Below are 21,268 nucleotides of genomic sequence, written 5' to 3' on the forward strand. Positions count from 1 at the left end.
ACTTCGACATACTTTTTTAGAAAGACAAGCCAGAGAATGACCTTGCAAACCAGTATTTTCTCTCACTCTGCAAGGGTCTCGTCCTTGCAACATCTTAATCTTTTGTTTAACACTTTTCTTAGTATAGTTACATAAGTAATTGCGTAAAAAATCAATAGATTCTGGCCCTACACTACAAATACTACTACAATTCCAAATGTACACTGGAGTTTTAGGACGTCTCCCTAAAACTTCATCAGCTAACACCTCTTCTGCATTTCTAGGAACAATTTTCTCTTTCTCAATAGGACAACCATTTCAAACCTCATAAGCACGACCACTAGTGTCAACTGCATGCAACAAATCATTACTCTGAAGATAACTTACTTCATTAAAAAAAGGCTCAGAACTTGAACTATGTTTCCATTCACCCAAAATAGCCTCTCAAAAAATACTTCTGTTAATTACTCTTCTCCACTTACCTTTGGCCTTCATTAACTGGATTGGCTTAGTTAGTGATCAAATTCTATTGATTACTAAAACAAAAATGTTGTTTTCAATTCAAATGCCTTCTCAACTAGATTTTCTATACTTTTCTTCTTCTTATAAAAAGCAGTTTTTTTTACATTTCTTCACTTCCTTAATTAAATTCGACACAACACTATTATAAAACTTTTTTTCCTAATTTCATTTAAAAGGTTTTTCCTCCTTTTACTATACACTGTTTTTCAGAAGTTGATTTTCCATGATTGTTCTCTTCATTCTTCTTTTTCTTTTTCGTTGCAGATACACTAATAGTATTTTTCACTTTGTGCACACTACTTAGTGTTTAATATTTTCCTCAGAAAAGTCTTCCTATCTCTTACCAGGACTTTTTTTCTTTTTGTTAACACATTGTTCTTCATGTAAATCCTGTGGATGACTTCTGTTTAAATAAACACCTTTCTTTTGTCTTTTCCTGTTTTGAGCTTTTGTAGGCATGATGACGTTTTTTCAGTGTTGATAAATAGAATCTATTATAAAAAATATATATAACATTACAAAAATAAATATATGAAACATACTATTATATTACTTATAAGAAGAGAGGGAGGATTATGAGGACAGAGGTGGGACTATGAAAATAGAAGGACTTACAACAAAAGAAGAAGGAGTATGAGACAAGGGAAAACGAACAAGGGAGGAGAAAGAAGAGTATAAGCAGACACTGCAATATAAGGAGATAAAGGGAGTATGAACAGACTGGAAAGTATGAAGAGGTAAGGGAGGGTATGAGGAGAAAGGTGGAAGTATGAGGAGAGAAGGAAGAGTATAAGAAGAAAGAAAGAGAGAGTGAGGGGGGCAGTATTACAACAGAGAGAAGGACTATAAAGAAAAAAGGAATATGTGGAAAGAGGCGTAAGTATAAGTACGAAAAAGGAATACAAGGAAAGGAGGGTGTGTATAAGGAGAGAGAGGAGAGTACAAGAAGAGAGCATGGAGAATGTGAGGAAACGTGGGGCATAAGGAGAAAAGGGGTGTACAAGAACAGAGGATACAGTATGACAAGAGAAACAAATATAGAGAGAGAGGTCAGTATGAAAAGACGGGGAGTATGAGGAAAGTGCTGCAGATTGTATGCAGGGAGTAAAGGAGGAGTAAGAGAAGAGAGCAAGCACTATGAACAGAAAGAAGAAGTATAAACAAAGAGAACAGAAAAGGAAAATAGAAAAGGAATATAAAGAGAAACAGGAAAATATGTACACAGAGAGAAGGAGTATAGGACAAAAGGGAATATAAGAAAAAGACAGTAGTATGAGGAGACATGGAGAACTAAGAGAAGAGAGAGGAGAATATGAAAACAGGGGGAGTATAAGGACAGGGGGGAGAATGAGGAGAGGAATGTGACAATAAGACAAGAGGGCAATATAAGTAGAGAGTGGGGAGTATAAGAAAAGAGAGGAGAAGTGTAAGCAGAGAGAGGGGAATATGAGAAGAAAAAGGAAAGTATGATAAAAGAATAGGGAGTATGTGCAAAAAGAGCGAGAATAAAAGAAAGAGAGAATATAAGAGAAGAGTATATATGAAGAAAGAGGAAGGATTATAAAGAGAGAGAGACAAAAATGTGGAGAAAAGACAAATATAAGGAAAGACTGAGTGTGTAAGGAGAGAGGGAGTACTATGAGAAGACAGTAAGAACTATGAGGACAGGGTGAATATAAAGACAAGAGAGAATATAAAGAGTAGGGGAAGTATGCAAAAAGAGGAGCAAGTATGAAGAGAAAAGAGAAGTATAAGAAAAGAGGAGAATATAAGAAAAAGGAAGTAGTATGATGAGAGAGGAAGGAGTAAGAGGAGAGAGGAGGGAGTATGACAAGAGAGTGTAGAAAATATGGAAAAAGGGCGAATATAATTCCTTAATGTACACAGATGTACAGTGGGATATTAGACAAAAAATATGTGACCATACATTATACCATAACACATTTACTACTGTAAAACGTTTAAGTGACTAAACACATTCCATGCATATAACTACTACATTTCAATGAACAACCGTGACTCATTTTGCAAATACATATGCAATTTACTACATTATTTCCACCAACATTACATAAAATAGTGACACAATAAAACAACAAAGATGCACAAGGGGCTTGTAAATCTGACCCAGAGTATATGCAGAGAGAGACAAAAGGAGAAATAGGAGAGAACAGGGAGTATGAAGAGAAAGATGAAGTATGAAAAGAGAGGGAAGAAAATAAGGAGACAGTAGGAATATGAGGACACACAGGGAAATATAAACACAAAGAAGGGCACCATGAGGACACATGAGAGTATAACAACAAGCATTTGCAAAGCAACAGGTCTCGCATTACTTAGAGTTAGAGAATTTGGCATTCTTTATACTTAGCTGGATATGTTTACTGGTTTGTGTACAGTGTGTGTTACGAAATGGCATGTTTGTATGTATCTGTGGAGTAAGTATGTGTTTTATAGTGTTCCCATGCCATGTTTACATTGCCAGTAAGGCTAACGGTAGACATATACACACAAACAAACATACAGAGAGACACATGCACCGATACACACAGAGACAAACACACACAAACGCACACAGAGAGACAGGCATGCACATAGAAACATACACACAGAGACGCACAGACAGCCATGCACACATAGAGACTGACACATGTATAGAGACGCACACACACACATAGAAACAAACATGCACACACAGAGAAGAGACGGACTTACAGAGACAAATGCACATATAGAGACGCACACACAGAGATAGAGACGCACACACAGAAAAATACACGCAGATAAAGACACGCACACCGACATAGAGATGTGCCCCAAGAGACAGAAACGTGCACTTAGAGACACACACACACACAGATACAGAAACACGGACACATCAAAAAGCACACACAGATAGAGATGTGCATACAACACAGAGACATGTACACAGACACAGAAACGGACACACAGAGACAGAGGCATATACATAAAGAGAGATACACATACAGAGACAAAAAGGCACACACAGACTGAGACACACAGAGATACACAGACACACAGATACCTATGGTAGCTAAGTGGGCTAAGGCATCCGCTACAGGAGCTTGTGCTTAACCTTACATTTACAGTTGTTTCTAACTGTATCATTACCCCTTACTGACCTTGCTCCCACAGGTGAGCATATATTGCCCCTCTGTGTTTAATTACAGTACAAGGCAATAAAATATAGTTAATTGCTGTGGTGTTTATGTTTGGGTGATGTGTTCTGATGTTAATGCACATTTTGCGAAGTGCTTCAAAAGGTGTCTTTCAGTTGGGAAGTATCAGCGATACTCCAGATGAAACAAGTAATGACGCTTTAAAGCCACTGCCGGTTTTATAGCTTCAATGGGACAGATAGTGCCATATATTCTGGGGAATAACTATCGGGAGATGCAGAGCGCCTACCCGCCTTCAATGCAGGAAAAGGGGGCTGGGATTTCTAAGGAGCACAGCAATGTTATTGATAAGGCAAGCACTGCCAGCGGTTGAGCTCACAGCAAGTACATACACTGCAAATTCTCCATTGAAAGCACTGGAGAAAGGGACCGGTAGACAGCAGAAGCCTGCAGGGGCATAGAGCCCCCTCTCCTGTAGCTGGAACATCCAGGGAGGTCGGGCAGGCTGGCAGAGGGGAGTGAAGCAACAGGGTGTCACGTGGCCTGTAAGCAATGCAAACAATGCCGTGAATCTTCCAGCTTCTTTCTGTAGTGTGGATCTCAAGTTATAATCAGTCAAAACCCCGGGCTTCCCTGCTTAAACAAACTGTGTCATCTTATGCACTTATTTTATTTCATCAATTCCCTCTTTCTATATGGTCATACAAGAAAACGCATTCAAATCGGTGCTTTCAGATTATGAGCTGTATAAACATAGCGTGTTCGATTTTATCATATTTTAGATGATGCGGTGTGATTTGCAAAACAGACATTTCCAGACTTGGCTCTGCATGGAAATAACCGGCAAAGTTGGAACTGCGAAATATATTATTTAGGGATGGAATATACGGCATAATAGTCGGACAGATTTAGCTACAACCCTGTATCGCACCCCTCCAAAAAGGTATGTTTTCCTTGGCTGTTATGGAAGATTTGAAACATTTTAGATTTTAGAGGAGGAGAGAAGAGGGAGTATGACAAGAGAGGGTAGAAAATATGGAAAAAGGGGCAAATATAATTCCTTAATGTACACAGACGCACAGTGTGATATTAACCACAAAAATATAACACCATGCATTATACCAAAACACATTTACTACTGTAAAACATTTAAAAAGAGGCGAATATAATTCCTTAATGTACACAGATGCACAGTGTGATATTAGACAAAAAAAATGAGACCATGCATTTTACTATTTACTACTGAAAAACGTTTAAGTGACTATACACATTCCATGTATAGAATTACTACATTTCAGTGAACAACCCTGACTCATTTTGCATACGCATATGCAATTTACTACATTATTTCTGCCAACATTACATCCAAAAAACTGACACAATAAAACAACAAAGACGCACAAGGGGCTTGTAAATCTGCCCAGAGTGTATACAGAGGGAGACAAAGGAGAAAGAAGACAGAACAGGGAGTATGAAGAGAAAAATTAAATATGAAGAGAGAGGGAAGAAAATGAGGAGACAGAAGGAATATGAGGAGATACAGGGAAATATAAACACAAAGAAGGACAGTATGAGGACAGTGAAGAATATAAGAAAAAGAGGGTAGTACCAGGAGAGAGAAAGGAGTAGGAGGATAGAGGGGGGGGGTATGACAAGAGAGGGTAGAAAATATGAAAAAATACACAAATATAATTCCTTAATGTACACAGATGCACAGTGTGATATTAAACAAAAAAATAACACCATGCATTATACCAAAACACATTTACTACTATAAATCGTTCAAAAAGGGGCAAATAACATTCCTTAATGTAGTGAGATGCACAGTGTGATATTGCACAAAAAAATATGAGACCATGGATTTTCCAAAACACATTTACTACTGTAAAACGGTTAAGTGACTGTACACATTACATGTATATAATTACTACATTTCAATGAACAACCCTGACTCATTTTGAAAATGCATATGCAATTTACAACATTATTTTTGCCAACATTACATTAAAAAAAAGTGACACAATAAAACAACAAAACCGCACAAGGGGCTTGTAAATCTGCCCAGAGTGTATACAGAGAGAGAGAGAAAGGAGAAAGAGGAGTGAACAGAGAGTATGAACAGAAAAATGAAGTATGAAGAGAGGTAAGAAAATGAGGAGACAGCTGGAATATGAGGAGAGACAGGGAAATATAAACACAAAGAAGGGCAGTATGAGGACAGAGGAGAATATAAGAAAAAGAGGGTAGTACCAGGAGAGAGGAAGGAGTAAGAGGAGAGAGGGGGAAGTATGACAAGAGAGGGTAGAAATTATGAAAAAAGGGGCGAATATAATTTCTTAATGTACACAGACGCACAGTGTGATATTAGACAACAAAATATGAGACCATGCATTATACCAAAACACATTTACGAATGTAAAACGTTTAAGTAACTATTCACATTCCATGTATATAACTACTACATTTCTGTGAACAACCCTGACTCATTTTGCAAATACATATGCAATTTACTACATTACTTTTGCCAACATTACATCAAAAAAAGTGACACAATAGAACAACAAAGACGCAAAAGGGATTGTAACTCTGCCCCAGAGTGTATGAAGGGAGAGAGGGAAGACTAAGAGGACAGATCAGGGAGTATGAAGAGAAAGATGAAGTATGAACAGAGAGGCGGGAAAATGAGGAGATAGAAGGAATATGAGGAGAGATAGATGAATACAACAACAAAAAGTCAAAAGGGGCTTATAAATCTGCCAAAAGTGTATGCAGCCGTGTATGTATACTGACTGCAAAATTTTTGATTTAGAACACAAGCCTAATTCTAAAAAAACAACGCTATTAACTACTCAAGAACTGAAAAAGTGACTACACACATTCTACATTTTTTAGTACTGCACTTTATTGCACAAAGGTGACTCACTAAACAAATTAACTTACCAAATGATTTTATCACAATAGTTATCCAAATGCAGAGAATACATTACTAATACTAAAAACAAAATGTACCACATACATCCCCTTACAACTTATCAACTCACCTTTGAAATTGATATCTAGATTAAGAAGAATGCCACTCACACAGTAGATATTCTTATACAGAATCTCTCTAGTTCAGTGTTTTCAGCAGAACCAAGAAATGGCACATTTTCCCTCTCAATTTACACATATATACATGTAAATAACAAATCAAAATCCTTCACAAATTAATTCAAAACCAAACTCAAATTTCTATTGGTTCACCATTTCAAACCTTTCCAACTGACCTAACTTTCCACCCTACCCCCGACAGATAATGCAAAAGTCAACTGTCAACAAAGGTCAAAAGTACAGCACTCTATAAAACACTGCTCCTCAACAAATTTACACTATGCATAAGCACTTACTTATAAGTACCAATAAAGAGAAAAGGTCTCATTAGAACCAACCAACTTATAAACACATACCCTTGATTGATATCTGTAAAATATATATTTTTAATTGATTTTTTCTTGCTTACGTACGCTTATGGGACGACTTACAGAGTTCGCACAGTACGTCGTCCGTATGTGCATGGTATGCGTATGGTAAATCTGTTGTAAAAAAAATAGCCTCTATCACAAATTTTTATAATCCCCGGGGACCCCATCCCCCGGGGCTCAAATATATTGTAAGGGACCATGGGGGGAGCCCCAAAGCCCCCACGATCCCAAGCCAGATCCCTGCCTCCTTCGGGAGCTGGCATTGCTTTTCATCAGAGAGAGCAGCTTACATGCTGCTCTATCTGATGAAAAGCAATCTGCTTCCCTACTTGAAAGAGAGAGCAGGTTAACCTACTCTCTCTTTCAAATAGGAAAGTGGTTTGCTGTGGTAGGGTGGGTGCTGTGAGGCTCCCGCCCTACCATAGCAAACAGCAGTGTCCCGGGGCTAGGCACCCCGTGACACTACAGGAGCAGGCCATGGAAGGTGGTGGTCCCCAGGGCCATCAAAGGCTCCAGGAGGGGGGCTGCACAGCCCCTCTCCCAACATTCAAAAACCCCGGGGGATGGTGGTCCCTGGGGCTTAGGGGTCCATCACGGAACCCCCTATTTTCTATATTAGAGCCCCAGGGAGATGTCGGCCTAAGCCCCTCTACACAAGTGTTTTTTTATTTTATTTTCTTTTTAAAAAAAAAGCCCCAGGGGATAGGATCCCTGGGTATTAAAATAAAATTGATAGAGGCTAATTCTTTTTTTACGGTAGATTTACCGTGCGAGTACCATGCACGTACGTACAACGTACAGTGTAAAGTCTGAAAGTCGTCCAGTAAGCGTACCTAAGCAACAACAAATAAAAGATTTTTACCTTGGGGATCATTATAAAAGCCCCTAAGCAGCCCTAGGGGTCAGAAAGTCCTAAAGACAAATAGCAAACTTTTCCTGTCACTCTACACACTCAATCTACACACAAATACAAATAAATAACAAATCACATTTATTCCCACATTAAATCAAAATGAAACACACTTTTCTATTGCTTTAACTTTTGAACCTTTTCCAACTGACAAAACTTTCAACCCTACCCCCATTCCACATTCTGCCAGTTACCATAGAAACATTTCAGGGAACACCTAACTGAGCACACAGGTGAAAGGTTCATCATACATTGTTGCAAATTAAAACAGCAAGTGTGCCTGATTTGAGAATATACCAGCTTATCTTATGTAACGTTTTTTTCTATCAGTTTTACTTAACCAATAAAAATCAGGCTTTTAAAAAACTCGTGTAGAATGTTGTCAAACAACCAATCATTTCTTTACTTTTTTCAAAACTGCATCTTATCCACCATTTTAGAAAAATCTTAGGGGCAGATTTATGTTGGGAATGCGCCACGTTTGCGTCACGCAACTGCGGCGTAAACGTGGCGCATCCCTACGACCCATTTACAACGAGACGCGTCACGTTGTAAAGCCCTGCGCCACTTGTGGGCGTCGTCCATACGTGCATGGTACGTGTATGGTAAATCTACCGTAAAATAAAAATAGCCTCTATCACTCATTTTTTATAATCCCCGGGGACCCCATTACCCGGGGCTCAAATATAACTTTGGGAACCATGAGAAGAGTCCGAAGGCCCCCACAGTTCCAGTCGGCTCCCCATGTCCTTTGGGAGTCGGCATTGCTTTTCGTCACAGAGAGCAGCTTACATGCTGCTCTCTCTGACGAAAAGCAATCTGCTTTCCTACTTGAAAGAGCCCCCCGGAGGATAATTGACAATAAAGCGGGCTTCTTTTTTTTTCTTTTTCGCCCAAAACGCTTACCCCAAGATTAAAAAAAATAAAATAATAATCCATGTGGGACCCCCTGAGCAGACCTAGGGCATCAGTATGTTTCTACCCTCTCCCCTTCGCGTGTTTTTTGCGGTTCTTTCTCTGCTTTCTTGTGACTCGGTTTTTCCGAGGCACAAGATGGCTGCCAACACTTATATAATGTAAACATAAGAAACGAGTGCTTATGATAAATTAAAATGAATGTGATGGATTGCTTGATACCAATGAATGTAAAAGCATTTCTGCATTTAACCCATATGATGAATATAAAAGACTCAATACAAATATTTTTAAAATATGAGTATTTTTCTTTCAAAGATGGTTTGAAGAGTTATACATTTTATAAAACAATATAGTACTGCACGCTAAAGGAGAAAAGTCAGCACAATTATGCTAGAATAGAACATAAAAATGTAATACTTTTACAGTCAACAAACTCGTAAGCAGAGTACACAGTTTAAGTTAAAAGCACCCTACCACAACTAGTTTTTGAAACGCATTGTAAAATAAAGTGCGTCACAAAATAGGCTACATACATGGTGACTGTATTGTAATGTCACATAGAAAAAAGAAAGCCAATCAAAATTAGCATCAAGAAGCTATACGTAAGTAGACAACAGCCAATCAAATTTTTTTCAAAATCTGCGGAAGGAAAGGGATTGGCTTCTAATAGGTTTTCTTATAATGCTTCACAACCAATCAAAAACAGGTGTTAACAGTTTTTGTTTTTAACATACGAGTAAATCAGATATTTTGGCATGTACACGAAGCGAGAGGGAATTAATAAAGATGACTTGCTTTCACAAGACCCTGAAAGGCTTGTTCCAGAATAAGTATGCACTTCACTGCCAGACCCCATTTAATGTTTATCCAGGCTCTGAACCTAAACACGTCACAAACCATCTCTCATCACTTTGTCTTCTTTTTTAGTGTATTGTATGAGGTAGAGAGCGTGACTCTATGCCCAGAGACGTCAAAGGTTCTGGAGACTGCCACACCTTAGGGTCAGCTCCTGCAATGTCCCAGAGCTGCGTGGCCCCTCTCCCAACATTTAAAAGCCCCAGGGGGAGATGGTAAATTAATCGAGACTGAAACTGAAAACGTTAGTACAGGCCACTCTTATGCTACCAGGAAAACACAACAACAGTATAAGGCCCAGATTTTCATTTTAGTGATTTCTTAGTTGCAGGTCTAGTTGTCAGATCGGCACACATACTCCCTCATGGCTGGGTCACACCCACACCACACCCATCCAGCACATTCATCACTACACACGTGACCCTATGTATAAAAAAGACGGAGCGCACATGTTGTACGCCATTTTAGAGTTGTTCCCAAAGTACCGAACAAGGGGCCCACTACTACATGCGTGGCCTCTTTGGTCACTGAGTTAGTGGTGCCCAAAGCACTGAGCGGGTGAAGAACCTGCGATGATGATGATGGGAACATGAGTATGTTGTTAGCCATAGAGATATCAAGACTCCGTACCATATATGAGACTCCTTTGTTGGAGATCGGGACTACATCATGCAGAAGGTGTCTTTTTCACGAAAAGGTGAGCAGTGAGGCTTGAGTACGCATCAGAGGGAGTTGAAGGGTTGTAGCAGACTAGATACAAAAACACGACTTAGCGTTTTAGACGAACGCACTCCTATATAGTGTATTAATTTACATGTACACATTTTTTTCCCCATAGCAGGAACGTTTTTATAATCGCTGAAATGTCCGGAATATTACCAATACAAATAGTTTGTAGAAATATGAGAAAGAACGTGTACAAAAGTGCAATGTTATCTAACTCCAAATTAATCTGGTAACAATTACCAATCATACCAATTACCAATCACTCCAAACCAGGAAGTGTTGGCAGCCATCTTGTGCCTCGGTAGCACTGAGTCACAAGAAAACAGTAAAACGAAGTTGAAAAATAAGGAAGGGGGCAGGGTAGAAACATCCTGACCCTGCAGGCCTGCTCAGGGGGTCTCACATGGAACTTTAGGCCCAATTTTTTTTTTTAAATAAAAAACCGCGGGGTACGCGTATGGTACTCGTACGCTGTGGAAAAGGAAAAAAATATATGTCCGTTTTATTCTTAATTAGCTCCCGGGGGGGGCCAAATCCTAGGAGCAATTCTTTCAAAAATAGGGGGCTTGTAAGGTCTCCTGAGCCCCGGGGTACGCCACCCCCGGGGTTTTATTTTGAAGTATACGGGGGCTTATGGCCCCCTGCAGCCCCGGGGTCCACCACCCTCTGGGGGCTTTTTTAATTTCTTTTATTTTTTTAAGTATGTTTTCAGCCGCCGGCCCTATGCATACAGTAAGTGTAGCGAAAACCGTACAATTACGAGCACGAGCTGCATGTTGATTGGATGTCAACTGTCTGTCAACATTCCAAACCAGGAAGTGTTGGCAGCCATGTTGTGCCTCGGTAGAACCGAATCACAAGAAAACAGTAAAAGAAAGTTGAAAAAGAAGGAAAGGGGGCAGGGTAGAAACTTCCTGACCCTCTATGCCTGCTAAAAAATTGCGGAGTACGCATAAGGTACGCGTACGCAGTGGAAAAGGAAAAAAAAACAGAAGTCCGTTTTATTCTTAATTAGCCCTGGAGTGGCCAAATCCAGGGGGCAATTTTTTTTCATAATGGGAGGCATGGAAGGCCCTCCGATCCCCGGGGAACGCCACCCCTGGGGTTTTATTTTGACGTATGCAGGGGGGCTCACGGCCCCCAGTAGCCCCGGGGACCGCCACCCCCTCAGGGCTTCTTAAAACATATTTTTTAAAGCAAGTTTTTAGCCCCCCCACACGCCCCGGGAACCGCCACCTTCCTGGGACAATCATATTTAAAATAGGGGGTCTGTGACGGCACGGCCCCCCAGCCCCGGGGACCACCACTTCCCAGGGCTTTTTAATGTTGGGAGGGGGTCGCGCGGCCTCCCTCATGGAGCACTTGATGGCCCTGGGGACCACCACCTCCCAGGGCTGGCTCCTGCAGTGTCCCGGGGTGCCTACCCCGGGACACTGCTGTTTGCTATGGTAGAGCGGGAGCGTAGCGGCTCCCACTTTACCACAGCAAACTACTGTCCTACTTCAAAGAGATAGAAAGTTAATCTGCTCTCTCTTTCAAGTAGGAAAGCAGATTGCCTTTCGTTAGAGAGAGCAGCATATAAGCTGCTCTCTCTGACAAAGCAATGTCGGCTTTGGAAGGACGCGGGGAGCCTGCTGGGACCATAGGGGTATTGGAGTTCCCCCCACGGTCCCCAATGTTATTTTTGAGTCCCGGGGGATGGGGTCCCCGGGGATTATAAAAAATTAGTGAGAGGCTTTTTTTCTTTTTTTTTACTCTCTATGTTGAATCTATGAATGTATGTTGGCAGTGTGTGTTGACTGGGGTTCGGCTCCCGTTGAAGTGGAACAGACCGTATTTCTTCTCCTTGTGGTTTTGCGTACCCCCTAAGTGTAAAGGGAGGTTATACAGGCCGATTCTAGGTTGGCAGTGTGTATTCACTAGGGTAATTGTGTTTGTGTACCCACTTTGCAGCTCTATACATTCGAACATATAATTTCTGAATTTTTTTGTGTTGGCAACAGAGTATTACCCCAGTGACTTTGTCATCCATGTATCTTTTTAACTTTATCTTTATTTGAATTCCGTTTTATGTACAGTATCTTTCTACCTCCCCTCACAATGTGCTTTATAGCGTAGCGTCCATTGCAGTGGTTAGTTTTTTTCTTCTTTTGCTGACTTACCAGTTTGTGTTGAAGATTCGCTGTCCTATTTGTGTACCTTTCCTTTGTGTATCTTTTTTGCAGCCTTCTTTTGTGTATCTTCTTTTGTATCTGACTTTGTTTATTTAGTGCTTGGTCCAGTGTCCTAAACATAGCCGTACATCTGTAGACATGTAGATTACTCCTTTCCTTACCCTCCTTCCATCCTAATTGACAACGTAATGGGGGAGTCAAAGTAAGGCACTCCTGTCGTCACTGTTTTAAGTTTGCAACACAATTGGTAGGACACGGGTTAGGAAACCCAGGCTGTTCCACTCTTAGACCCTCCTGGCCCTTGTTGCCTCCTCATTTGCTATGTCTTAAGTATTTAATCTCTGCACTTGACCGTGGTCCTCCAACAGTGTATTCTCATCATAGTCCAAGCACATACAATCCATCATTGTATCTGCTCTAGGGCTTTCTGTGTGGTGGTACCGCCAACACATATTGCACATTATAGAATACCTTGAGTGTTTCCGCCCTTGAAACGTCTCCACTGGCGACTGTACATGCAGACCTTGGACCACCCTTTTTCATTCATTCTTGCATGCTGAGATGTAACCCTTACCTTTTTTTCTTTACTTCTTAGTTTTCCTTTTTAAATATTAAAATCTTCTTGGAAAGATATTAGTAATCCTTATCATCGAAGAAGAGGCAAGTTTCTGAAATCATGTTATATGTTAGTTGTGTATGTTATCCTAATACCCAACATTCCAATGACATGCTTTGTACTATTATTATTTAATGTGCTTTAGTTGCAGTGTTCTATCTTGTTTTGGCTTGTATGTCATTAAAATCAAAGGTAACATATTCCTGTATATCCTAAATAAAGCACTTGACACAATGCATAGTGACACTGTATTTATTGTGAAGATAAAATGAAGTGTTTATGTTGTTGTACAAGGACCTACAACATAAGAAATTCAGTATGGAGAATCAACAAAACAATTTGGAAGACGGTTTCGAAATTAGTAACAGTCTCATAGAAGAGCTGAACATACTTTTTTGTAAGTAGCGAGAATGAAGAGGAAGAAATTAATGCTGCAGATATCAGTTGCGATTTCCTAGACGAAACCTTGGAAGCTGATTTTGTGGAAGCGTTATATGACATCGAGTATGATCATAGGACTTTTGAAATTGATAAGCAGGAAAATGAAATTATTGATGAAATTATTTTAGAAGCTCTATTGAATTATGAGATGTTATAAGAATACATTTATTATTATATCATAATAATGGTTTGAGACACTCTTCTTGCAGAATTGTAATCATTCAGCTAGTACTGAAGTACTCATGATGCAAAGTGGGCCTTAGGGCATGGACTGCTTCAAACTCCTATAGACTATGCATGCACTCTTCCATGCACTGTCAAACTTTTTTATACCTTCTATACACCAGTCTGTATCTTTACAGTTCCAGCAAACACTATCACACTTCTGTTTTACTGTTGTAGTGAGCCACACAGCACAATGTATCACCTTTTTTTCCTTAAACACTGATATTACAGTAAAGAATTTTTTAGAATAGTTGCAATGTATCCAAAAATGATTTATGAAAGCAGTTGAAACACTGATATTGTTGTAAACACGTTTTAAAAATAGTTTCAAGGTATGACAAAATATTTTATGTGAGCACCACAAACCTAGATATTACAGTAATGAAGTTGTGAAAATAGCTGCAGTGCAGCTAAACATATTGAACATGAGGAGTAAAAAAACACTGAAACAACATACAACAGTAAAGAAGTTGTGAAAATAATGTCAATATATCACCAAAACTCATTTCACTTTACAGAGAACATGTTTCTTTTCTATTGACAGATCTTATATCTTACAGATGGAAAATGTCACTTACACAGTAAGCATTTTTTTTGGTATGTAGTGCTGTACATTTAGATGTTTTCGATAGTCCTGCCATGTCATGTTGTTTTGGCCGAGGTAGTAGCTATAACAAAAGGGCTTGATAAAGGGCCTTGAATTTGAATCAGAATATGAAATTCAAGAATAATTGATAACCCCGCCAAAAAAGGCAGCAAGTAGGTGTGTATATGTGTGGATGATGTGTTGATTGAGTGGAAGATGAAAAAGGTGAAATTTAAAAAATGCCTCAGACGCGCAAACTACCCACTGCCTTGTAAAGGAAGTGGGTGTTTGGTTTTCCAGGCCATTATAGACTGCGAGTCAGATTCTGTAGTTGGAGCCTGAGAAACTGGAACTATATCTAAGGAGGCAAGCAAGTGCACAAAGTACATACACTATGCAGTAGAAAGGACGCATGAAAGGACGCAAGTGTGCAAATTACCACTGCCATTCATGAGTAATAGTTACCAAGAAGGCTCAATAAAGGGCCTGCACTTTGAATTTGTATTACAAGAAAGGCAGCAAGTGTGCACATTTCCTACTGCCTTCGACCAGGGTAGTAGCTACAACAAAAAGGCTCGATAAAGGGCCTCAACTTTGAATCAGAATATGAAATTCAAGAATAATTGATAACCCCAGCCAAGAAAGGCAGCAAGTGCGTAAATTTCCCACTGCCTTCGGCCGAGGTAGTAGCTACAACAAAAAGTTCGATAAAGGGCCTTGACTTTTGAATCAGAATATGAAATTCAAGGATAATTGATAACCCCAGCCAAGAAAGGCAGCAAGTGTGCACATTTCTTACTGCCTTCGGCAGGGGTAGTTGTAACAACAAAAAAGTTCGATAAAGGGCCTGCACGTTGAATAGGAATATGAAATAGAAGAATAGATGATAACCATAGCCAACAAGGGTAGCAAATAGGTGTGTGTATGTGTAGATGATGTGTTGATTGAGTGGAAGATGAATAATGTAAAAAATAAGAAAGGCTGCAAGTGTGCAAATTACCCACTGCCATTCATGAGTAAAAGTTACCAAGAAGGCTCAATAAAGGGTGTGCACTTTGAATTTGTATTACAAGAAGAATAATTGATAACCCCAGCCAAGAAAGGCAGCAAGTGTGCAGATTTCCCACTGCCTTCGGTCAGGGTAGTAGCTACAACAAAAAGGCTCCATAAAGGGCCTCAACTTTTAATCAGAATATGAAATTCAGGGATAATTGATAACCCCAGCCAAGAAAGGCAGCAAGTACGCAAATTTCCCACTGCCTTGGGCCGGGGTAGTAGCTACACCAAAACGTTCGATAAAGGGCCTTGATATTGAATCAGAATATGAAATTCAAGAATAATTGATAAGCCCAGACAAGAAAGGCAGAAAGTGTGCAAATTTCTTACTGCCTTCGGCCGGGATAGTTGTTACAACAAAAAGGCTCGATAAAGGGCATGCACTTTGAATAGGATATGAAATGAAAGAATAGTTGATAACCATAGCCCAGAAAGGCAGCAAGTAGGTGTGTGTAAGTGTAGATGATGTGTTGATTAAGTGGAAGATGAATAATGTAAAAAATAAGAAAGGCTGCAAGTGTGCAAATTACCCACTGCCTTTAGCTGGGGAAGTAGTTACAACAAAAAGGCTTGATAAATGGCCTTGACTTTGAATCAGAATATGAAATTGAACAATAATTGATAACCCCAGCCAAGAAAGGCAGCAAGTGTAAAAATGTCCCACTGCCTTCGGCCGGGGTAGTTGTTACAACAAAAAAGCTCTATAAATGTCTAATGACTAATGTGGAGGATAGCGATGCTCATGTTTCCTGTTTTTTATCAGGTCGATAGACTGTTCCAGGTAACACAAAAGTTCATCGCAATAAATGCATTGAAATTTAAGTTTACCAAAATCAAGATCAATATGTGAGTATGGACTGTTTGCCGAAGATGCTGTTGCAGTAGTTGATGTGCTTGGTGCAGCAGCAAGTGGGCTGTCTTGCAATCTCTGTGTTGCAGCTCAAGCAAAGTTGTTGGGGTGCAAGTTGTTTACATGTTACACCATATTCGCTGTGCCGATGGAGTATTTTTGGGATTGATTACTCCTTGAAAGAGTTGTTTGGCAAATTTTACAGGTTACTAATTGTTGGTGTGTTTCAGTTAGTATGTGTCTGGACTTCGCTGGAATCTTCGAGGGACACGTTAGGGTTTCCATAACACAGCAATACTTTGGACTTAGTGACATCCAATTCTATTTTATGTAGAACGGTTGAATTCTACATCCTCCTCTAGGACCAGTGGGAGGGTAGCATTTCAAAGTGTTTGACAGGTTACACTACATTTTTCCATGCAGCCTATGAAAACTGAGCATGTTTATGCATGGGCACCCTCTCACACAAAACCCAGCACTCAGCATTCAGGATAGTAAACGCTTGCCATAGTGACTGATGAGTTTATATATGTCAGTTACTAAAGGAAAGAAAAACAAGTACACTTGTTTTACATTAGAGATATACAGACCTGAAAGATTATGCATGTAAATTCATGAAATCTTTTTTGAAGGTATGGAAGAAAGCAGTGAAAGGATGTTTAGAAGCAATACTGCCCAGCATAAAATGTGCATAATTGTTCTTGTTGTTGACTCTAAACACACCTTTTGGATTATGACCATGGAATAGTGGTGTAACTATATCATAGATTATATTGTCAGATGTCTACCTTAGTGATAGTAGAATTACCACTACTTTTTAGACTACCATTGAACAATAATGTGTGGAGGAGCGGTATTGCTTGTTGACCTTCAAAGAGGAGGAAGATTTCAATTTATATTTCAACACCTTAACAAAATAGTTGCTCGATTTGAAAAAGAAAATTAGGTAGGAATACTAGAGGAAGTCTGGCCCAACTCTAAAAGGATTGTGCAAATCGTGACGGCTGAAGGAAGTTTGTCTCAACATTACTTCTTATGATAATCTGGACACAACACTAGACCGCAGGAGTATGCAAAACATCTAATTAGACATCTTGCATGCGATCGAATCTTTACTTTAAGACATACATTTTGTACATTTGGAACCAGTAAAAGGTAACCAGGATGTTACATTTGATTTGATACATTCAAGGTGGACCCATCTGCTGCATTCAAAACATTGGGCCTGTTGGGAAGATAGTGAAAAGTAACTTTGCATTGTTTAAAGGTCGATAGGTTTTTTAAATGAAAACTTTATATGTATTTACATAGTAAACATAGTGACCTCGCAACACTCAGTGGAAAAGTGGTAATGAGTCCATAACTAGGAAGGGTGCATAGCCAGCTAAGCAACATGGTGGACATAACTCTGAAAAGACCCTTGCAAATGCCTCAGTTATCTGAGTCATACTAAGATACACCCTGCATCAGACAAATGTGAACTGGAGACTTAATGCCTCCATAACACCCCAAGGACTTATATCACTTAATTTTGATCTTCAGCATCTACAATCATGGAGGGTACTTACCTTTAAGTTTTGCATATAAATTGATGAAGTATCTTGGTTGCAGACACCACAATACCTTTCAACAGACTCTAAATGTAAAAAAAGATGTACATTAGCACATCATAACAGCAATGTTAACAATTCAAAACTTATTTTGCAATATATCATGCATGATTCTAGGTGTTTTCAGATCCAGGAATAGAGACAGTCACAACTGTTGCAAACATATTCAAATGGCTTCACTACGAACATTATTGAAAATTCACAAGTATAATGACAATATCCTACTATACTATTAAAAAAATTAATGATATGCCTTTATCTATAAAATACCTTATATGAAAAAAGAAAATACAGAATAATCCAATGTTCAGGACAACACTACAGTGTGATACCTTATTTATCATTGAACTGTTAAAGTCAAACCTGATGACTCCATAAGGTCCATTACAATTTGCAGTAGATAATTCCCTAGAAATATTACATTAGAAAAAATCCCGGCAACTTGCTGCTGAGTTAGGTAGCATTCTTCAAACTGAAAACATAATAACCAATGTATATGTTGAGAAAACGTCCAGCCTGAATGTTAATGTAAATAAAAACAATTAATCACAAAAGGTTTGAGGTTGAAAAGCAATCATAGGTTTCAGTGCTCTAGATACATTACAAAATCATTTAGAAAAATTAGCACTTAAAATATTTGAAAAATATTTCTTTGACAATTTGAACTATTGCAACCAGTCATTTTCCAACAAGAACTTTCAAAATAGATTGATAAATCCACTTACCCAAAGTATCCAATGACAATTAGTATTTGCACCAGTAACACTGAAAAGTCACATAACAGATATGAATATTAGCCTGAAAAGTAGAAGAGCAATATTTGCAGAGGAAGATACAAGACGACACTGTTGCTGATATTGCTAAACACTAAGGTTAAAAGTAAAGGATTTCAGTACACACATTGATTTGAAATTATTACTTAAAGATAGGTAACTGTATTAGGAATGGAAATATACATACATTTGGTCTTGACAAACATATTTGAGAGGAAGATATCGATTACCTGTAAAAATATATGAAAGCACATGATCTTGTAAAGAGGAACCAATATGTACATCATACGTTATTAGCCATTGTATACACAATTTACATGTAGCAGAAACTAACCTCATCAAGTATCCAAAAAAAGTAACTTTTCCTAAAGAAGAAATTAGCTTAACAACCTGTCACAAACCTTTCTCAAACACAAAAAGTTAATCAGAAATACCTTTCTTACATTAATGTAGTTTGTAAAATATGTTCTGTGCAGAAAGACATAATCACGTACTGTTCTTCAACCTATTAACTTTTCACCTATATAGGAGAGAATTACACCAGCCAATAGAACATCAATAATCTAGACATTCAAATTATGTGCCAATACTGAAAAAATTATACTACTGCCAACAGAGAATTTTTTAGATAGTCTACGTAATCCATGCTTCTGGAATTTACTGAAACCATCAGGATACACATTACGGCTTAAATAATCCAGAAGCACTTGGTACTTAGTGGCATTCATTTCTATGGAAAATGAAGATAAATGAGAAAAAACGTTAGAAGAAAAGCATTATAGATGTAAAGAACACATTTTATATGCTCACATTCAAGTATAAAGACATAAATGACTATAAAGATGTGTGAATATATAATTAGGAAACAACTGTCACCCCGTCTTCACAGCTCAATATGCCCACAATGTTTAAGTGAGGGATACAGAGTGCTGTCCATACAAAGGGACGGGTGAGGCCTGTCAAATGGATGCAGTTTGAAAACATGGCAGGTTTAGAAAGGGCGCTCAGGCACTACAGTGCCAAGCCTGACTTTTTTTATTTAAGGTTACTTGTGTGGGTGGCACAATTACTGTTGCAGGCCCACTAGTAGCATTTACATGAGCAGCCCTGGTGTATATATAGTATACTTTACTATCAAGAGTAACATAAATATGACACAGAAATTCATGCACGCCCAATTAATTAAAAAAAGGTCTTGGAGGGCCCCGTGACGCAGAAGGAAATATTATGATCAACCATATACGAACAATAAGAATAAGTCCTGGGAGGGTCACATGAGGTAGCAATAAATATTAAAAGTCACTGCAGGATTAGGAGGGAGCAAATTCAATGAAGCACAAAGCACGTGGCGCACAACATTAAATCAAAACAAAGCTGGGAGGGCCACGTGATGCAGTAATAAAATAATACTAATATGAACGCACAAATTGTAACAATACAGGCTAAAGCACGTGATACTTAAAAAATACGACATAGAAATTCATGCACGCATAATTTATTTGAAAAAGGCCTAGGAGGGCCCCGTGTTGCAGAAGGAAATATTACGATCAACCATATACGATCAATAAGAATAGAGGCCTTGGAAGGCTACGTGAGGCAGCAATAAATATGAAAAGTCACGGGAGCATTAGGAGGGAGCAAATACGATGAAGCACAAAGCATGTGGCGCACAAAGATAAAGCAAAACAGAGCTAGGAGGGCCACGTGACACTGTAAAAAAAAAAAAAATACTATGATGCAGGAACAATTTACAGCGGAGGCTGATGTTGTGACGGCTTCTCCTACCTTTGCTTCTGTCGTCTCTTGTCTTGTCTTCAAAGGCTGGGGATTTGGCTGGGCCTGGGGTGGGCTGGGCGCGGGCGCCGTCGCCACTGCACCTATGGTGGCCTGGCTGGGCGGCAGCAGCAGTGACACCACGTCGAGTGTCACGAGTCCGCCTCCGCTTAAGCAAACAGTTCGTAGCACAATCGACGACGACGAGAGTCTGTCTGTTACCGCAGCATAGGCAGGCAAAAGAGAGCGTGCTCACGTCAGTGCCCGCATTATATGGGAAACGCGGGGGCTGTCCAAACCAAGCCCAGGGCCATCATTGGTAGGGTTTTCGCGCTCTACAAGAATGATGGCCCTGGGGGACTTCCCATTGGCTAATGTATTGGCTTCCAGGCTTAGTTTTAGCAAGAAATCTAGGTGGTGACATCTGGGGAGTGTGGGCAGGTGTGCACCGCGCATGTGCAAGTGTGAGTGTGTGCACCAACAATTAACAACAGAGATAGATGGGGCGGGTTTATCATGTGCGCAGAGGCAGGTCCAGAATCGGATCTCCAATGATTGACCACTTGTAACCAATCTCGTAGCGTGCCCTGTGCTCTGATTTGACACTGAGAGAGTGATTGCACCATACTTTGTACTGCTAATCATACTCAGCA

Source organism: Lissotriton helveticus, chromosome 4_1 (assembly GCF_964261635.1).
Source record: "Lissotriton helveticus chromosome 4_1, aLisHel1.1, whole genome shotgun sequence".
Taxonomy (NCBI): Eukaryota; Metazoa; Chordata; class Amphibia; order Caudata; family Salamandridae; genus Lissotriton; species Lissotriton helveticus.